The sequence below is a fragment of the Marmota monax genome, unplaced genomic scaffold (genome assembly GCF_021218885.2).
Source record: "Marmota monax isolate L192 unplaced genomic scaffold, Marmota_monax_Labrador192_F-V1.1 WCK01_AAM20220418_F8-fsc00135, whole genome shotgun sequence".
Lineage (NCBI taxonomy): Eukaryota > Metazoa > Chordata > Mammalia > Rodentia > Sciuridae > Marmota > Marmota monax.
In genome coordinates this window covers 2,142,125-2,164,215 of record NW_026694339.1, presented here as the reverse complement: position 1 = coordinate 2,164,215, position 22,091 = coordinate 2,142,125, and the positions used below count along the sequence as shown (strand labels likewise).

At 39.4% G+C, this 22,091-nt stretch overlaps 1 protein-coding gene across 3 annotated transcripts in view; it reads right to left on the bottom strand.

Annotated features, from left to right (window-relative positions):
* The window catches only part of Mpped2 (metallophosphoesterase domain containing 2), a 169,941-nt gene extending 164,763 nt beyond the window's left edge, over positions 1 to 5,178 (bottom strand). The window contains exon 1 of one of the 3 annotated variants that reach the window (XM_046467524.2): positions 4,538 to 5,178. The gene's annotated coding sequence lies outside the window, so the exon portion shown is untranslated. Of the gene's footprint in view, positions 1 to 2,652; positions 2,876 to 2,978; positions 3,275 to 4,537 lie in introns of those variants that run through there. The other 2 variants (XM_046467526.2, XM_046467525.2) reach the window with 2 other exon arrangements.
* Between the last annotated feature and the right edge of the window lie 16,913 nt (positions 5,179 to 22,091).

Below are 22,091 nucleotides of genomic sequence, written 5' to 3'. Positions count from 1 at the left end.
TCAGGAGAGAAGTGGGAAACACTCCCTTTGGTAACCCGTGGGTAACTAGCACTCTTTCTTTAACTGCTCTGTATCAGAATACATTTGCCATGTGCACCATTAAGCTCCAGAAATCTTAGCTGTTATCTCGAATAAAAATATTTAGAATAATAAGATTAGATTTAAATTTGGCATGAAACACCTTAAATATCGAGCAAAAGGCAGATGGCCTGCCATAGGCCATTTATTTTATTATTTTACAACCCGGGGCTTGTGCAGTCCTCCATATGCTAGCTGGGCTAAGAAATTCCACAACGTTCTACTCAAATCACTGCCTTCTTCATATTAGCAAAGCCATTTAAATAAACCTTGTCTGTGCTCCTAACGTGCAACTGCACTGCCAAGAGATGAATCCCTGGTGCTCTGGCATTTTAAACAGTGTCACTTTGGGTTCTTTTTCTTCCTCCTGACTTCATGAGAGGTATGACTCCTTTAAGCACCAGTTGATAGACACCCAGGCCAGTGGGATTAACTAAATTAAAATCTTTGCCTGCTCCTCTGATGTAAGATATCTATAAGAACTGCTTACAAATCATAATGTAGCAGTTTTCATACCAAGTTTGCAGCTGTTTCCTTAATTTTCCCCACAATTATATTTTACTGTTATTTTGCATAACAGTAAAACACAACACCTGCTTCAAATTGCAGTCCTGTTCTAAGTACTGTAATTCTCTTTTGAGACACAAAGTACTGAGACACCACTGAAGCGCAGAGCTGCATAATTGCGTGGCGCTGAAAAGTAAATACAAATGAAAACATCTTCCTGTTATAGAAATGACTGTTATTAAAAAGAATGTTAGCCATCAAAGCACAGAGGGGGAAAAAATACACATTTTCAGACTACGAGAACTTAGTGTTTGCATAAATTAGAGAGTGGTATAAAAATTACTTGGCAATTCTTCTGTTCTTTCCATCAATGTCTATTGTGTGAAATACGGAACATTCAGAGGCAAAAGAAACCAAATTCATGTCTAGACCACTGTGACCCCAGAGTAACACTCAGTGCCAGAAAAAGTTTAAATGTTTCTGGAGTAAACTCATTAAACAGAATGTGGCCTACAAATAAAATATACAAACTTAACATTTAAATTTCTATGCAATGTCTTGAAGTGGGTAGCATGATACCCTCCCAAGTTCTCTTATTTGAAACCTAGAAGAGACCGAACTTAGAAAGCGATCAAGCCACATTCCTAAACAGTCTTCTCCATCCTAACATCAACCTACAGATTGCCTTTTCTGTCAGTGAATATCTATGCCTCTTTGCACCTTTGCCCCAGCAAGACAAATAGAACATCTTTTCATCAGCAAGCACAGGCCCCTGGAACTCTGAAGGGCTAAATGGGTGGTTGGCACCTCATTTGAATTCATCTTTGCCATGTTCCCTTTCAAATGCTTTATCGAAACAGTGCACCTGCGGCGTCTATCTTCTTTAATCTGGAGTCCTTTGAAGAAAATGTCAGACTGAGGCAGAGAGCTTCAAAACTTTCATAGCACCTTTACAGACAAGTCAAGAAAAGACTTATTTTTTAAAATGCTATGTTCACCTCCACCCATATCTCAAAATGAACGTATCTTAAGAATATTAAGCACAAACACAAGGAAAAGATTGGATTTGGGGTTTTCTATTTATTTGCTTGCTTTTTGTTTTATACATTGTTTTTGTGAACTCTCTCAGACAAGGGACAATCAGCAAAATCACCTCTCTTCATATGAAAATTGGGGGAAAGCTTGCAAGAAGACATATTACCTAAAATTATCAAGAGGCTGCACCACCTTGCTTCATATATGTATGTAGCAAAACCTTTCAAATGACCATATTTTGGTGCATCTCACCCTCTTCAGGCTTACACCACCACAATATTCAGAGAAAGTATTTTCTTAATTTTCATTTTATATTTCAACACATTTGCTCCACAAAACAAAGGCACCCAGTACAAAATGCCAATTCGCCTAAAGAAAAACCTAAAAGGGACTGACACTGCCAAACATCCACACTGCTGTTAGTTTAATTTTCTTTTCTCAAAAAATCATGTGAGCACATTTTGCATTTCCTAGACAGCAGTCACTTCTGTCCCTGACGCTATACAACAAGGAATGTTCTTTTCCAGGAATCTACTTGGAAAATCTCTTAAAGTCTGCTGGCAGTGCAGGGATTAAAAACTGAAGAATTAAATAACTGTCTCCACCTCCTAGACACCAGAAGTCCAATTTACAGAAAGTTTCAAAGCAACAATTCCTGACCTCTCTACCCCTGCACAGCCTGGCAAAGCCTATGAGAAAGGAGCCCGCGGTTTCCTTGTTTAAACAAGGATGCTCATTTTAATCACTTGCCCCAAGAACATCGCCCGACAGCGTGAAGGGACTTTGGAACTCGCCAGTTCCAACTCCGCCAAATTTTGCTCTCTCCTCCCTCTGCCTCACAGATCGACAGATCCACTGCTTTCTTGACTCACGCCTCTACTCTTTCATGCCCACTTCCAGTTACTCATCCCTGCTTGCGGGAGTGATGCACACATGCCTTCTCCAAGGCTCCTCCGCCAGTCTGGAGGGGATGCTGACATAGAGTTCCACGTGCCTCTGTCCACAGAGCTCCCTCCCTCCCATTGCACTTACACCTGAACTTGTCTCCAGCACTGCGGACACCCGGCTGGCACATTCTTGCGGAGAGGGAGGGAGAGACTTTTCTCCCGCGCCTCTGACAACGCGTGGAGTCTATATATGGTGGGGCGGGTGGGCGCAGAATTCTCTACTTTGGATTGGTTTGTTTGTTTTAAATCGAGGGTGGGCAGTTGGAGAGGGGCTTCAGCTACTGCACACACACACATGTACTCGCGCACACTCACACACACACACACACACTTGCCCTGCCCTCCCGGCTCCTGGCTGCCTGGTCCGGGCCATAGCTCCCCCTTCCTTCCTGAAGCACCAGCTCGCCTTACTCGCTCAGTCCCGGTTGCCACCGCGTCGTCTCCGCTGTTGCCGCCGCTGCTGGCACTATTGGCGCTAGCGCTCGCGGCCCCGGGGTCCGCTGGGCGCCTGTCTTTTTTCTCTCCCTCTTCCCCAGCCCCGGATTGATTGATGACCACCAGTGGCCAATGGTTCTGACACCGCGCCATCCTCGTTGGGGCATCACAGCTCCACGTCCCCGACGTCAGCCTCCCAGGCGCGTTGGCATCCCCGAACCCACAGAGCGGAGCCCGAGCCCCAAGTAGCCGCCGCCTCCCTGCTCTATGCCCAGGGGCTTCCAGGCTCCTTCCTCGAGCGACCGAGAAAGGAGGGAGCCAGAGAGCATTGGAAGGGGATGTGGAGGCCACCGATTTCCCCCCTCTTTGGAAATCTTTTCTTTTCAGTTAAAGTTTTGTTTGTTTTTTTCCACCCTGACCTGTTTGTGTTTATTTGTTTGCAGCATCGCAAATCAATTACACATTTTTCATGACCCGCATTCGCACTTAATTTGGGGTGTGTGTGTATGGGGGGAGGGTGTAAACGTGCTATAAATCAACCCCACTGAGGCATCATTTATTTTCTTGCTGATGGATTCCAACCCCCTCCCGAACCTTCAGAAAAAATGCCCCCTTCACCTCCTAGGCCGCAAAACCCTGCAATTCAAAGGCTTTACAAAGATAACCTTGTTACGTGTAAATAGCAAAGAAACTCCAGCCTCGATAGAGAAGAAATCGGGCGGCAACGGTTACTTTTTCTCCTTGCTCGTCCCCCGCCGCCTAGCCCCAGCCCCAGCTCGGGTCGCCGGGTCGCTCCGCAGGCTACGATCGTGAAGACCTGAGGCGGCGGCAGAGAGTGAGGTTGGGGCGCGGGGACAGGGTGAGAAAAAGCCCCGCGCGAGAGCAGAGCGCGCGCGGGCGGCCCCAGGGGGTGGCCGCGGGGCGCAGCCCGAGCACAAAGCTACACGGCGCCTTCCCAGCCACTGCACCTGGCCTCTGAACGCCGCGGGCGCCTGGGGCTTGGGCCAACACAATGCACCCGGGCCTAGGCCGGGGCGGCTCGAACACACAACCCCAGGACTTTCTAGTAAACAGCTCGCCGAACCCTCGTCCCCACCCCCATCCCCGCTGCCCGGCTTTCGCCCCTGTCCTTCGCAGACATCCACTCCTAAGAAATACGGGCGGAGGAGGGGGCAGTGATGTGGGGACCCCAAGAGGTCGGGGGGCCGAGGGTTGGGGGGAGGGGACAAGAGAAAAGGGGCAAGATGGGGAGTAGGAGAGAAGACAGTTCCTAAAAAAGAATTCTCTTTCGCCTGGGGATTGAAAATAAGCCCTCCCAGGTTCTGAATTGCCCGCTCGGCCAATGTCAGGGGCACGGGGGCAGCCGCGGTCGGCAGCCTCCGATCCCCCCCGCACACGCCTCTGACAAGGCACCTCTCACCCGGGCTCCGCTTTGTGTGTGCATTTTTTTTCCCTTCCTCTCGCGCTCGGCACCGGGCGCCCGGCCGCCTCCTCCCCCTCCCCCGCCCTCCGCCTCCCTTCCCGGGGCGGATTACCTTTCCCGGGCTGCGCTCCGGGTCCCGGGGATGCCTTCAGCGCCCGGTGTGCAGGCGATCCATCGCCGAGCGGCCCGAGCTTGCTAGAAGAGCGCTGGGGGCGCTTGGGGGCGGCGAGGGGCGCGGGCGGGCCAGAACCTTCGACCCCGAAGGTCCCGCCGCGAGCTGGGGCGGGGGACCAGGGGGCGCGGCGCTAGAGGGAGACGGGGGGTGGGAGAAAGGACCCGAGCAGCCTCGATCTGGGGCGCGAGCGAACGAGGGGGCGAGAAGAGGGAGCGAGGGCGCGGCGAGCCAGAGGGAGCGCGAGCGGTGCAGTGACAGGGACTGCCACTGGGGTCAAAGGAGCACAGCTCCAGGAAGCAGGGCGGCCGAGGCGCAGCTCCGTGCGCGCTCCCCGGCGGGACCCCGCGCCCCTGCACGCCCCTCCTGCAGTCCCGGCCCACTCGAACCCCCACCAGCGCCCCGAGGCCACCGGGTTTTGAGGGGGAGGAGGGAGCAGAGGGCGAGGCCGGCAGCCTGCTGGTGCTCCCGGGTCAAGCAGGCTGCAGGAAGCTGAGCTGCAAGTTCATCATCATGAGTGTGATCAGCGTAAAAAATGATAGGGGACGGGAAGGTGGGGCGGGCTACAGAGCGCCGGGAAAATAGGGAGTTATCCCCCCAGATGGGCGGCTTCTGCAAAGAGAACACCCGGGGCCCCCACCCATCGACCCGCCAGGCACTGTCAGAGGTCCTGGCACCGCTCCAAGATGCAGAACTCCCTGCGGGGGCAAGGGGAGTGGCTGGGGCACTTTGCTCAGACCAAGGAAGGCGACCTGAGGTTCCCTACTATCTGCTAAGCTGAGGCTTTCCTGGAGATACTGTGTTCCCTTTCCCTAAACCTTTCATCATCATCATCATCATCAACACACACACACACACACACACACACACACACACACCTTTCTCTCTGCATGTTGTTCCTGAGAAAGAAAACGCCAACCCAACAGATCTTTTTTTTTTTTTTTTTTTTTTTCCTCCTTTCACTTCCATGAATTAAGGCAGGTTCAGAATAGTAAGGTGAAGAGAGTCAAAGACCAATTGTTCCCATTTTTGTCTTTGGGGCACTTTGCCCCTCCCCAAAAGGTAAGCACTTAAAAAGCATTTTCAGACCGAAGTTACTCCAGTTTTCTCTACTACTTTGGAAAATGTAAGAGAAAATGTTCAGAATTTTATGTAAAGACATAAGGGAAGGAAAACCGGCTGCAATGCTAAAGAAAACAAGGGAGAGAAGATTTTTAGAAAACTTGGTTGGCCGGGTTGTCTGTGAAAGATGTGGTTGCCTTGTGATGTTATGCCATTGTCAGAGCTAAAGGATTTGGATGGCAACCAGAGGTAATTCCCTTCCAGAAGTCAGACCCAGAGATCTCTGCATTCTCCAAAGATAAATCCAATGTATGTGTGTGAGAGAGAAGAGGGCCAAGTATACTATGTGACAACTGACTAGACACTGGCTGAAATTATACCCCCTAAAAATAAAATGGAGCCATTTCAACCTGGTCTGTGGCTTCTGTGCTGAGACTAATTGGTTTCCAGGGCCTGGGGAGGAAGGGAGAGAGGCTGGAAGGAGCCCCTATAAAAAAAAGATCAAACGGAATTCACTTGAAAATATTTCCCTTTTACAATGGGCTTTCCTGGCACTTGAATTTTAAATAACCCATCTCTTATGCCTGGGCTGAAATGAAGGGGGAAATGGTCTTACTAATGTATTTATTTTATTGTACAGCATGCCCAGAGTGTCAGTACTTGTCAAATGTGCTGGTATGGAAAGGACACTGTCTTTCCTTGCCTAGCAGAAATCACAGCAAGTGACATTGATGTTAAAGGATGCCAAAGATGGGGTGAAGGGGCACTTTTATGATTTGTTTTGCAGCCCAACAGCAAACACTCACTAGAATCATATTTTTGAAGAAATGCTTGGTTTTCCTGACTCTCTGAGTTAACAGTACACTCCTTTAATCTAAATGGTTTGAATTTTTAGACTGATTTGGGCTGATTTGATCAGTCAAAAAAAAATCGTCACCAGCCAAATAACTTTTGTGGTTTTCTTCTTCTTTTCAGACTAACTGGTAGTCAATCAAAGCAACCAAACTAGTTTAAACATGATTTGGAATCTAAATATGTGCACACAGACTGTAAATAATAATATATTCTATTTTAGTGGCACATATTACAGGATATTTAATGCTACAAAAATCAAGTGTGTGATTTTACAAAAGTTGATGGGAAATTCACATATCATTTTACTGAGTAGGAAAAAAGGCTTACAATTGTCATTTGTAGTTCAGGAAAAAGTCAACCTTGCTGTGTATGTCCCTGCTAATAGATCAATTATCTGGTATTGACCAAACTATATTTGGTTATGAATTTTTATTTCCATTTGGCTACTAAAATAAAGAAGTTGGAGAAATATAAGTGAATTTGAACAATAAATCAAGAACAAAAGGAAATCACTTTTCAAATAATTCTCATTTGTGGATTTGATCTTACTTCATTTTGTTAAATTATGTTCTCCACAAATATAGCTATCTACACTCAAAGTTTGTTTTAAAATGATTGAATGTGAACTAAATCCGTCCCCTGATATAAACTGTGATATGTTGCCTCATTATATCAAGTTTTAAATATTATAGGCTAAAGTTTGTTTTTTGTTTTTATACTGTTAGAAAAGCAAACCTGTAAATTCAATTTTTGTTTTTTACAATGAAAAACAAAGGGACAAAAATCAACTGTCAAGTTCCTGATGGGCTTTAAGTAGATATTACAAATATTTTTCTTTAATACAATACAAAGCTGGGCCCTTTTTCCAGTGATTTCATCAATGAAACTGGTAAATATGCTTCCTGATAGTTCTCTGCAGTACCTTTTAAAATACCTTGTCAGAATGCATTTAGGGAAGGAAATGAGAGAGAAGAGCATGAGAGAACTCTGGGTGGAATCTTGGAAAGGGAATGATATATCCCTTGAAAGTTCAGTACTTTGTTTGCAGTATTTTATTTCATCCTCCCTTTGAGAACAGGTTTTTCAACACATCAGGGACATGTGTATAACTTAAAACTTGCTTCAATCCTGTGATTCTTCTTCAGAAAAAATAAAATAAAATTCCTTGAAATTACTGCATTTCGTTGAACAATTTTATTAAAATTATGTAATTACTCTAACATCTTTTTTTTTCCTTTAAGTTTCTGCATTTTTATCACTTTCCAGCAAAGGTTAAAATGTATGCCATCAGAAATAACAGTCTCTTAATAGGACTACTACTTGCATTTAATTAAGGAGAGAAAAGCTTCAGCCAACAATTTCTTTATTCTGAATTCTCACAGTTCTTATGTTATTTTTTTTATTTATTTCAAATATTTTATTGTCACCCCTCCCCCAAGTGGAAAAACTGTGCCCTCTATTTCTTTCCTGTCCTTCAACCTTGTGTACTATACATAGCGTGGAAATGTGGAAATATTTATTAAATGGCTGCATGGGTCAATAAATGAGAAAGTGATGAAGAGAACACATCAGTAAGTGAGCCAAATACACAATGAAAGAAAATCCACTCCAGATCTACAATAAAGGAAGTGATGTCATGAGGCCAGTGTGGTAGGATCAGAGCTAAGAAGTTTCCCGAGAGTTAAAATAGCACATTTTAAAGGATTTATGGATATACTTAGAAACACAAAATAATATACAAGATCGTTTCAGAAATTAATTTTCTCTGAAAGAAACCAAAATTGTTATGTGTCACATCTGTTTAAAGGTAGACTTCTTTAAATACAGTAAGATGCCAAAATAAAAAGAATCTGGAGTTGTATTTGTGCCTTAAAATTTACAGAGATAATTCACCAAGATATATTTCTCAAAAGAAAGATGTTTAATCTTATTTTTTGATAGATCTCTTATTTTTTGATAGATAGTCTTATTTTTTGAAGTCTTTAAAATAAACATATAAAAAATGTTGGTGTCATTTGCATTTTAAACTTCCTTTTAGGTAAATATGGCTATGAAAGAGTCAGGAAATACTTGAATGGAGTTATTTTATTTCATACAGTAAAATTTTCTAGTCATTGTCTTAGGCTAAACAAAATTCAGCTTTTCTGGCAGCTGAAATATTAAACATGGAGGGAATAAAAAACCTTAAAATTTTGCAAAACACTAATTCTTCCCACATTTACTGACCAATGTCTAGCAAGTATCAGTAAATCAGGAAAAAATAGTATTTATGCAATAATTTGTGTGTGTGTGTGTGTGTGTGTGGTGCTGGGGATGAAACCCAAGGCCTTCTACGTGCTAGATGTGCACTCTACTACTGGACTGTGTTTCCAGCCCTATTATAATGCATTTTAAAGTCTAAACAAGATACTGAACATGGTTAATGTGTTTTCAGTTTTAATGTTAATTCTAACAGACTTACATGATATCTGTTAACAATTAATGCTTACTTAATCTTTCCTTATGCCATGGTTCCAATTTTGGAAAAGTGGTAGAATTTAGTCATACTTGGGATAGGCTTGTCATGGTGAACGAGAGCATTCTCATTGAAGTAAAAGCCAAAGTAATATCTCTTGTAAGATGGGCAATGTGGAAAAATCCATAATAATCTGGTAAAAAATAGGTATGTGGGTATTTTAAGGTTAAGAATTCAGTTTGACAAGGTGCATAAGAAACAACATTTTGAGACTATATAATGTAATTTTTCCCTCAGCAATAATTAAATTAATGTATACAGTTTTTCAAAACTGAGTTTGAAACCAGAAGAATCTAAGACCTTTTTCACACTATCTCATTAATGTCATGGCTCAATTATTCAAGAAATATTTTTTAAGCTGTACTCAGTTCCAGGCACAATATTAAGCCATGCTGATGACGTAATGATACAAAAAAGCAGAGAGTTCTTCCCTGCCTTATATAAAATTACAGTGGTTTCTCAGTATCCATGAGAAATTGGTTCCAGGACCTCCCCCTTGTATACCAAAACATGCAGATTCTCAAGAGCTTTATAATAAATGGTGTAATATTTGCATATAACCTATGCACATCCTCCCATGTACTTTAAATCACCTCTAGGTTTCATAGAATACACAGTACAATGTAAATGCTATGTAAATAGTTGTTATACTGTATTGTTTAGGGAATAATGACAAGAAAAATTGTATACATGTTCAGTATGGATGCAATTTTTTAAAACAAAATATTTTTGATCTATGGTTGGTTTGAGTCTGTGGATGCACAAGCTGGAGATACTGAGAGATGACTATATATAATCTCATGGGTATAGGGAGATCCTGACTGAAATCATTATGCGAATGAATGCAAATTATGGTTGTGAAAAGGAGAGGCAGTTAGTACAAAGAAAACATAAAATAAGGAGGACTTTTCTCCTCTGAGGTTCAATGAAGTCTTCCCTGATGAGGGAAAGGAATATAAAGATACTACAGAAAAGAGAGAGAGAGAAGCCACTGTGTCCAAGCACCAAGAATGATGGTTTACATGGTGTAAGAGTGTCCGGAATTGATGTGGAATTGTAAGTAAAGACCAGAACTGCAGGATCATGCTAAAGACATTTGAAGGTCATTGTTAAGGCCCTGTTCAAGATGTTTGACTTTATCCTGAGGGCAACTGGAAGCTGTTTAAAGATCTTAAGTAGAAAGGGCAACATGATTACATTAGTGTTTTGTAAAGGTCACTCTTCCCTCATGTGGAGAATGGATTTTAGGAAGCTAGAGTGAACACCAGAAGGCCATTTGGGAATTAGTGTAATCACTGGGTTGGAGGCATTCTTGAGGACATTTTAGAGAAGATGAGACATGAAGAGACATGAATGGATTCAAGAGATGTGAGTTAATTTTACGTAATTAAAAATTACCCAAATTTCAGAATACTGACTGAAGGCACTGTACCAACCAGCCTGGGAAGCTGGGGCCACACTTACCAAGTGACTCCATTCACCTCAGTGCTTTCACACTGCAGTTATGCTCCATCTCCAAGCCATCTTTATTCCATCTGATGCATACTTTTTAGAATCCCATGTCTAAATGAAGAGCAACACTAGTATAAAATTTCATTTAACTAACTTTGTTCAAAATAAAGGTCCTGAAAAACATTTTTGTTCCACATGTGGACTTGTTCTTATTTCATATGAAATAAAAATGCAGGAAGTCAATGTATTTCTGTTTTCTTTTAAAGTTTTTATATGCTACATCAATTCCATGTCTGATTTCATCAGAACTAGTTCACTTATATTTAATATCCAACACAGTATTCTAAGGGATTCATAACTGGTGGTTGTTCATTTATTAAGATCTTCAAAGAAACAGCTATGCTTTCAAGAGGACACATGGACACTGACTACAAATATTATTTTCTCAGTACTGGGATTATTCCATGTGGACCCCATCAGTCTTGAAAATCCATTGTAAGAATGAGATTCCAGTGGCTGGATTCCATATTGGTACAAGCTAAGTCATCATGGCCCTATTTAGCAACTTGAACTAAGAAAAGATGAGCAGGAATAAATAAGAACATTTTAGGACCAATGTAATGACAACAATATTTTCTGAGTTTATTTCTTTCTTAGCATCTCTACATTTTAAATTTTCCAACAGTTTCTTCTTTTCTCAGGATTCTCCATAGTGACCAACTGTAAACAAGTAAAATCTGCACCCAATAGAACAAACAGTTGGATAGCCAAGATCTAGGGCATGTGGTTTTACTGGATGCATAAAATCAGGAAGGTTTACTGGAAGGCAGTTCTTTAAAAAATAAAATAAAATAAAAATCACAGTCCTACATCAAAATTCCCACTTTGCACTTAGTAAAGAAGGAATTTTAAAAAGACTTTTATTTTTTCTTTTCAAATGTTCTATTGATTATTGTGTGAATAATTGGGAAATACAGACAAGCAAAAGGAGAAATTTGAAATTAAATTAATTTCATCACTCAGAAAATTCACTGTTAATGTTTGGTTGCATAGTTATTCAATCAAATGTATTTTACAAAAGTGGGGGAAAAATTGGGAACACAGAGGGCAGAGCAAGGTCTGAATTTCATCTCTGCTCTTACTACCTGGGTGACTTGGATACATTGCTTAAACTTTTTGTGCCTTGCTTTCTTTTTTGTAAAAAGAAGATATTTAAAAAAGCAAAAAACAAAACAAAACGAAAATCTCCTGCTTCATAGAGTTGTTTCGAGAGTTGAATGAGTTAATATTTTTAAAGTGCTTAGAATAATGCTTCATACATATCAAACAATTGTTGTACAGATTTATATTAATACTCAGTCATTAATAGATTTAATACTCAATCATTGTAAATAAATACAGAAGTACATTAAGAAGCAAAATTTTCCTCTTTGTCTGTCATAGTCCATCACCTGTATAACCTGTTCTTTTCACTGAGTAATACACTGTACACATTTTTCTATGTCATTAAGCATCTTTCTATGAGTCTGTGGAATATAACTTTCATTAGAAGAAATGCCATGCTTGTTATAAGTTCAGAATACCCAAAAGTCCATATTCGATTTCAGGATGCTGCACACATATTATAATCAAAGAGATAATACTTTAAGAGATTCTCCCTTAAGAATCCAGTAGTTGGGCTGGGGATGTGGCTCAAGCAGTAGGCGCTGGCCTGGCATGCAAGCAGCCCAGGTTCAATCCTCAGCACCACATACAAAGAAAGATGTTGTGTCTGCCGAAAACTAAAAAATAAAACATTAAAAATCTCTCTCTCTCTCTCTCTCTCTCTCTCTCTCTCTCTCTCTCTCTCCAGAAGTCCTAAAACATATTAATAAAACCCTTCTGATATTCATGTTTTTGGAGCAGACTAAATTTATGTTTGGAAGACCAAAAGATTTGCATTTAGTTTGTCAGTTTAGCACTGATTATATTAGTCCCCTGCTTTTAGTGGCATTAGCAATATTCTAAAAGGCAAATTAAGGGTTTAATGTTTTGCTTGCTACAGTAAGTTATCAGTTATTTATGCTGTTTAAATACATAAGCAAAACAAGTAAGCTTTGAAAATTCACTGAAAAGTCATGATTAACTAATATTTAAACATTCTCACCCATTGTTGACATAACACTTTTGTGCATACATCATAGTTGTGTAGAACACATAATGGGCCTTCAGTTCCCACATTTATGTGACAAGAGGAAGTTCAAGGTGTGATGGGTATAACATGGGGAAGTTATAGAATTTAAGGGAGGAGAGATTTTAGGATTCTTTAAAAGTTGGCAGTTCTTTGGCAAATTGTATGGCTGTTGCTTTTCTACCAGCCGAGATATGAAGTATGTGGAAGTATATAGCCAGTGCCAGTATTTATCTTATCATAAAAATTAAATAGTCTGTAGTAATCTTTAACTTTCATTATGGACACAGGTTAATCTAATTACAAAAGAATATGTTGTGTTTAGGTGTCAACGGGTTGGCCTGGTGAGTTCTAAACTTTTCATTTTCACAAAAGGCTGTACTAGGAGAAAAATGGGTTCTACCTCATCTATTATCTGGTATCTGATCTGCTGTTGGCAAACTGGTCCTCGTGTGTCTTTGAGGCATATGGAAATTGATGATGAAAGTGTCTAGTGTAACTAGAAATATAATTTGATGAAAACTGAAGCAGTGAACTGTGATAAACTGTTACACCAGTGTCATCAAACAGTGCTTCAAAAATAATGAAACAGAAATACCAGTCCTGTATGAGTAATATTGGGTAAAAATGAGAAAAGCACATGGTATACCCAGAAAGCTTAAATATATGAGGTAATGCCCTTTTTAATTACTATTATTACAAAGACCACTCCAAAATTCTACACCCAGACTCCTTTCCATTTATCTCTAAGTAGACAATGACATCACGTCTCCTCTAAATTATTCAGACTCAGGGGATGGAATTGGCTCATTCAATAGGGAATGCCATATTTGGGGTTGGCACACTACTTAAAGCTTCTCTCCACATTATCCCCAAACTGAAAAGCACATTTGATGGTGGCCAAATGATTAAAAAATTTTCCCTTTAGACGTTAAGCACTCAGAAAAAAAACACGAGGAACAAAAATAGAACTGCACCATAAGGTATAATCATAAAACGTCATAGAAGGAGAAAACTGAAGAAGTTTAAAAAATGCTCCAGTCCTCTGAAGGCCAGCAGTTCATGAAGTCATGCAGGCTGAGTTTGAGGAAAAGTCAGGGGTTGCTTTGTTGCTTTGTTCTTTCTCTGAGTGAAATCAAAACCTGCCCGAACTCTGCACAAAGGCAAGGCAGTCCGCCCTTTCCCTCGCACAGTCTATACCACTAAACACACGTAAATGACTTATGTTCAGAAAAGTCTGTGATTCTGTTCATATTAATCCATGTCTCAGGCTGGCAAAATGCCTAAACACAATCAAAGGGGGGTTAAAGCTGCCTTTTCAAACAGGCTAGAAAATTTGTACCAAAAGATCACAGGGCAACAGAGACAGCTGGAAAAATTGGAGCCGGGGCTCTGATTTTTGTGCCAGTGTTACACCTAATGCAGAGGGAATGCAGATGATAGATGGAAAGTTATGTATGTTGTTCAGTTCAGCACTGTACTTCCACAGAGGTAAAAATGTAACATATTTTAGGGTACTATTATGGTGTAACGTAACATTAAAAGCCTCTGCCATAGCAAAGAATTAATATATCAGAATCCAGGAACAAGTTGCAAATCAAATAAGACAAATGCAAGCAGAGTACAGAGTAAAAGAATAACTCCACAAATGGGTCAATAGGAAGTTGTTTCACTCATGACCTGTAGTAATAATTTCTCTGGGAAAAAATACTCCCTACAAGTGTTTTTACACAAATAGGATTTTCTGCATTTCTGCTTAAAATGCTTAGGCCACAAGGGGTTTTCAAATAAAAGGTTTTAGGACATTTGTAATTCTTAAAAGAACGTGCATGTTTTTTTTTCCTTCGGTTTTAGTAGTGATTTTATTCCAAATGGATAATAAAAGGCAGGGTGTTAGGTATGATTCTCTATAGCATTTTTCTGTTTGGATGGATCTTTTTTTCTAAGGTGCTATTTAGTATAACTTTTTTTTCAGATGAAGTGTATCAGTCATAACTGAAATACTGTGTATAAAAATCAATGGAAGTTTTATTGAGATGCTGTTGAGAGTCTCTCGGGTACATGCTGAGGCAGGCTGTGTTTTCAGCCTTCCACACTCTGTGGCCTTTGACAGGCATGAAGAAAAGCAAGACCACGACAGTTCTCAAAACACAGGCAGTGGTCACAAAGAACAGCTCATGGAATGTCTGTCACTGAAGAGAGTAGCCTCTTCCGGAAGAGAACCAAGGAGAAAGAGAGGTCAAAATGGAGTAAGGGAAAGAGTCAGATAAAAAGTTGATGAAATACAATACCGGAACACCAAGAGGTGACAAATTAATCCTGAAAATTATCAGTGGCTAGCATCACTGGCATGTATTTTCTTCTCCAAGAGCTTCATTCATAAAAGAGTTTGGAAGTGTAGATGGTAAATCATACAATTACATTTAAATTTTTTTTTCTTGAACCTTACAACCTCTTCAGGAACTTATTAAAGTTCCAGAAGTAAGAATGCAATATCCCTAGAAACAACAAACTTACTCTCTCACTCCTTTATTTAATTTTCATCTGTAGTAAAGCACTATTATACTCCATATATTATCTCATTTGCTATTTTTCAAATCTGTATTGTTGCTATTCATGTGTTTTATGTAAAAATTATTTTCTTTTTAGGGGGATGTTTTGGTGACTTCTTATATTTATTAGAACATATTTTTATTTAATATGTACTTTAAATACATACACACACACACACACTCTGAAGCTTTTATAAAAAAGAATAAAGACACATACATATACACAGTTAAGCCCAAGCACCACTAATATGTAAATTATTCAAACAAGACTGGTTAAGATAAAATCATAAGCTAATATGTAGCTAGACTTCTATTCTGCCATTCTCTTGCTACTTTTTTTTTTCCTGGTTTTCCAAATAAACAGCAGGCCCTAAGGGCTCTTTGAACTCACTAGAGTGTTTAGTTTAGCAATCACTGGTTCATGTAGCTTATCTTTTCCTGGTATTTCTATGTGATTTAATAGTTTCAGCCTGGCCCAGGGAATGAAAACTTCTGGTTTTTTTTTTTTTTTCTGGAAGCATTGCACTCCCCATTGCCATCTGTGATAAACCAAATAACCTTTCTCTGCCTCAGTTATTTTCTTATAATCATATCTATTTTGTAGCAATGGAGTGAAGCTTGATAAAATAGTTCATCATCCAAGCAGAACTTTTTCTGAGTCATGCAGGTGTGCCTAGTAATTAATTAATGAATAAGTACCAACCTCTTGATGGTGATATTAATTAAATATCCAGCATCAAAATGGCATTTGATTGCCAAGGGATTAATAAAACAGGTCTCTACCTATTAGGTTGAGATTCTTTACTTTTAAATAATAGAATCTGACCCTGGCTAAGGTCAGCAATAGGGAGTTTATTGAAAAGTAACAGGATTACATCAATCAAGAAAGCTTGGTGTGGTGGTTTAAATTTTCCCCAAATGATTGTACATAATTTATCTCACCTGTTCTTACAATGTGACATTGATGTTCTATTTGGATAGTAGGTGGGTCTATTTTATTTTTCTTTGGATCTAGGTGGACTTCTACAGTGTTTCAATCAAGAAAGCAGGGCTGGTTAATCCCAGCCACAAAGGAGGCTAAGGCAGGAGGAGAGCAAGTTTGAGGACAGCATCAGCAACCTAGCAAGACACTATATCAAAATAAAAAAGGCTAGGGATGTAGCTCAGGGGTAGAGATCCCTGGGTTCAATCTCCAGTCCCACACATGCGAAAATCTGACACTATATGATACTAGAGGCTAAAACATAAAAGAAGATGGAGTTTCTGTCTTGATCTCTCCTGGGACCCTTGAATACAAATGAATTGCTTGTAAAATGCCTTGTCTGCTTATGACATTAGTAAGTTATTGAAATAGTTTTCAAGATAAGACAATTCATTGGGTGTTAGAAGACATAGACTGACTTACTCCCTCCCTCCTTTCCTTCCTTCCTTCCTTCCTTCCTTCCTTCCTTCCTTCCTTCCTTCCTCCCCCCTCCCTTCCTTCCTTTTGTCCTTTAAATGATCTTCAACATTTGAGTATTTAGCACCCAGTCTACGTATTATTCACAGACATAAGAGTCAGAGGATTATAAAATTACTCAGACCTGCCTTAAATCTCTGTTGGAACAAAATGGAGGAATAAATAAATAATAAATTAAGAAAGTACTCAAAAATTTTTAGAAACATCATTTCTCAAATTCTAATCCTTTTTCACTTGCATTTAACCTGTATCAAATACTGTGGCCCAACACACACACATATAGTTGCCTCAATCGTTTTCAATCAAGTAAGCTGCTCAATTGTTTGAAAATAGCAAGACTCCCTGGTTGTTGGACTGGATCAGAAGTTTATTTGACTCAATTGAACAGCCATGGACTGTGACCCCATGGACAGTGAATGTAAGGATAATTTTTCTTTACTGTCAGTGTTCATTCAAATTTTAATTTGCTTTAGTCATTTAATAGGAGACATTGTTCCCTTCTTAATAATAGTGCAGGCTACAGAAAAATAATTCTTTATCAATGAGATTTCTCTGTGATATTACACAGCAGAAATAAAGACTTTTTTAAAAACCAAGATGCCTTCTTTTCTGCAGGAAAGACATCTGCAGAAGACAGGTAATTTTCCTAAAGGTTGCAATCAGTGTTCATATATTTAGACACAATATATACCAAAACAATACATCCTTACTAACAAAGTTCATTGTTATTTCCTTCGACATCTGTATGATACACTTGAGAATACAATAAAATGTGAAGAATTAATGCCAAAGTCGGGATTCTTATTTTGTTTCAGACTTTGTTGGTTAAAAAAAAAACAAACAAACAGAAATACACTCTCTCACACACACACACACACGTACGCTTTATTTCAGAAATCAAGCATTCTGAAATTCTGCTCTAAGATTAATTGTCCCCCCCCTCCCTGTTTTTTCTTTTTCTGCTCCGTCTGCTTCTTTTAGCTTGATTTGGCTAGGGAAACTTGGCAAAATCTAGAAAGTGGCTTGAGAGTGGAAAAGCAGTGTAAAAGTACAAAGACCAATATCATTGCACAGTCTTTTAGCAAGATTTTTCAAACTTAGCATAACAGGAAATTTTTGTTGTAGGAACTGGCTTGGGCATTATTTTGTTAGGCCTTGTAGGATATTTAGCAGCATCTCTGGCCCCTACACATTAGATGCTCCTAGCATATCCAGTCTTTTTATTAAATTGTAGTAAATATATAAGAAACATAAAAACTCCCATTTTAATAGCTTTTAAATGCACAGCCCAGTGGATTAAGTACATCCACATTGTAGTTATTCCCACCATCCATCTCCAGAACTGCTTCATCTTCCCCAATAGGAAGTCCAAACCCAAACAATAACTCTCCATTCCTACCCTCAGCCCTGGTAGACACCACTCTACTTTGGGTCTCTATGAATTTTGATGACTATAGGTTACTCATATAAATGGAAATCGTGCAAATTGATTATTCTGTGTCTGGCTTATTTCACTTAGCAAAACATCTTCAAGGTTCATCCTATGTTGTAGCATGTGTCAGAATTCCCTCCCTTTTTATGATTGAATAATATTGCGTTGTATGTATTTATCACAGTTTGTTTATCCATACATCTGCCAATGGACATTTAGGTTGTTTCCACTTGGGGACTATTGTAATAACAAGGCTAAGAACATGGATAAACAGATATCCATCCAAGGTCCTGCATTCAATTCTTTGGGATTCATACATAAAAGTACAATTGTTAGATCATATGGTGATTTCATGTCTCTTCTTTTGAAGAATGTAACTCCTGTCTTGATAATAAAAATTGTGTCCAAATATGTCCAAATATCCCCTGGGGGCAAAATAGTTCCCAATTAAGAACTAGTTGCCTAAAGTAGTAAGCTCCTTTGAAAAGTAGAATTTCCATGGAGCTGAATCATGGATTTTTTGGCTTAGAATGGAGATGATATGTCATTTTTACCTTACCTCTTCCCTGACCAGAAAGAGTTCTCAGAAATTTAGTGACCCCTTAGGCCACCTTGACCTTGTCTCATCAATTTTTTTTCTCTTTTATCTCTTTTAGTCCACTGTTTCCTTCCCATCTTACTACAAACACATTCGTGTCTCTGCATGCTACATCTTCTGCCTTCCAGTCAACAACAAATATCAAGTATCAGAGGGTGGTGATGATATGTTTTGGTAATAAAATGGCTAATACTGGGAAATATGCCAAACAAGTCACCCCACTGGGATGTAAGCCTCCTGAGGAATGTGTGTGTTTGTGTATATGTGTGTGAGTGATTTAAAAGAGCTATCATAATTGGATTCATAATTGTGATGTATGGCATGAATTGAGTCAGGTGCTCTTTTGAGTAATTTCTGTGATTTATTTTAGTTAATATCAACAGCAACCCTGTGAGATCGTCATTATTAATTCATTTTAAATAAGAAAGGAGTGAGGTTAGATAGTTAGATTGCTACTTAAACCCAAGCAATATGGCTCTGGAGCCTTTTCAGCCAACCTGGTTCTAAAAAGCATGCCCCAGTCTGAGCATGCTATAGCAAGCAGGTACGTTCCCTTCTCCGCTAGATGGGACACTGTTCAAAGGCTCTGATACTGGATTTCTATGTAACCAGCCATGTGCTTCTGTAATCAGTCCTGAACTAAACATCCGGATGGGGGCTAGTGGAGCAGGTGGTGACATATAAGACCTCCTAGGAAATTTAGAAATATATTTGGGAAAGGAATGTCTTCAAAAAAAACTGGACTTAATATTAGGCCTAGTTAAAGAGATTTGGATGTGGAGGGATATTGTGATACTAATTTCAACTCCTGGTTGATAAAGTCTGGAATATTCTAGTGGTCCTATGATGTTTTCCAACTCCTCCTTGACCTTCATTTCCATAATGACATAAAAATAGCAGCTCCCATCCTGACCCTTTGCATAAAAGTTGAAGCCATTCTCTTGACTGACTTAACTTCTCAGGTTGTATTAATCTAGTGTCAAACCTTTTCAAATTGAGCCTGCTGAATCTACTCAGTTATATTTCCCAAGATTCTCTAAAGTGTTCCTGTAGGATTAGGCAAGCTAGTATTCTTCATTTTATTTTATTTTGTGTTACTGGGGATTGAACCCAGGGTTACTGAGCAACATCCCCATCCCTTTTTATTTATTTATTTTTAAATGTTGAGATAAAAATTAAATGGCCTCACTAAATTGCCAAGGCTGGCCTCCTCTTGCCTCAGCTTCCTGAGTGGCTGGGATTATAGGCATGTATCACTGCACCCAGCATGCTGATATTATTGCCCCTAAAACTCCTGTGTCTTTCCACTTCAGTGTACATGCTGGTCCTTTGGCCAAAATAATCTTTTTCATTTTATTCTGCTTTTAAAGCCCATTTTTATATCCTTCCATGAAGATTTTCCCTTGAAACTCACTTCCTTTCTATACCTGCTCTGTGTATGATTTACTTTTTGCACAAGGTTGTATTTAAACTTTCTTATATGCTGCTTTGTTTCCCCTAATTGTTTGGTGTGGAGTTCCTGGAGGGGGTGTCACAAACTTCTAGTGGGCAAAAGGAGTTTCAGGTGGTTCTGTAGACATAGCAATGATCGGCATCAAATCACATCATGAGAAATGCATTCCCTTTTCAATTCTTTTTTAAATGACTGAGATTAGGACAAGTAAATGTATCTGTTTTGTACTAGTTTATGTTTAATACTGATACAAATCTCTATATAGAAATGAAAGTTCTTTTGTATATTGTAGAATATTTTTCTTTCATTGTATTTATTTTTATAAATTTAAGTTTAAGGCAAGACATGGGAATATGTTATTTACTATAACAATATATTTTTTAAATAGAAAAATATAAAAGTGAACACTTCTTTAAAATCAGGTACTAGTAAAATGTGTATGTAGATGAGCCAAAAATTATGAAATGATACATGAATGCCTGAAGTTTGAAATACTGTCCTTTTGTGAAGTTAGTATTATGTATTATATCACTGCTATAGTTTGCATCTGAAGAGCATCCCAAAGGTTCACATGTTAAAGTCTTGGTCCTCAGCTTGTTGCTATAAGAAGATGGTGGAAACCTTTAGGAGGTGAGGTCTAATGGGACATTTTAGGTCATTGAGGTGTGCTGTCATAGGGGATTGTTGAATGCCAGTCTCTTTTTTTCTTTCTTTGGCTTCCCAGCTACCATGAGGTAAGCAGCTTGCTCCACCACACACTCCACTCCCCACCATGATGTACTGCCTCACCACAGGCCCAAAGTGATGGACTAACCTCCAAAACTGAGCCAAAGTGAAAGTTTCCTCTTTGGAAGTCAATTATCTCAAGTATCTCATTACAGTAATGGAAAACTGACTAGCAATCATCATGAGGTGTGTCTTTCACCAAGGTAATCATATTCTTAGAAGGAAAGTAGGTAATGGAAAGAACACTCATGTGAATACTGGGACATCTTAGTTCTTAGTTCATGACAAGTTAGGGGTAAGGACTCCTACATTTGAGTCTTGGTTTTACCATGTGTTAGCTGTGTAAGTATAAGGAATAACTTAAACTCTAAGGCAGCACTAACCGAATTTTCTGTGATAATGTTCTGAGTTCTGTAATTTGAGAAGATCAATACTGTAGCTGCTATTGAAGTTTGGTCTGTGCAACTGAGAAAATGAATTATAAATTATACTTACATTAAATTAAAAATGAAAGAGCCACATATAGCTAGTAGCTACTCATTGGCCAGTGCAGCTTTAAAAGTGGGTTTCCTCATCTGTAAAATAAAAATAATTTTGGCCTCTGGGGAATGTTTGAGAATTAAATGAGATATCGCATATAAAATACTTGACGTCATACTTGACACAAAAAAATTTACACAAATATCAGCAATATATTTAGCTTTCTAAGCAACTTGCATCATCTTTCTGAAACTGAGTTGTTGCTTTTGCTTTTTCAGTTAATGGTATCTAAGATCCTCTGATGCTAATGTACTTGGATTGGGTCTTTATGTCATGACATTCAAGTGCAGAGTGCATAGTAAAAGAAAAATAAGGAGAACTATTGGATGGCTTTTGTTGGAGGTGCACTTTCCCCACACAATGCTAGGGATTTAGCACAGGGCCTGCTAGATAAGCACTCTACCAATGAGCCACATTCCCAGGCTGAGGGCTGGATTTTTAAAAAATCTTATTTGACCTCCATGTCAAATTTCTTGAAGTGAAGATTTAAATGTCTAAGAAAATAAAAGAAAATGTAGGGTGACTAAAATAAACTTTTGAATTTAAAATATTACTTTATACCCAGAGCTTTATCATTCTGGTACCAACACAAATGCAAGTAAGGCTTCATTGAATCAATTCTATTATGTTAAAATTTATATACTCTGGTCTGACTATATTAAATAGCCTGCCTTCCTCCC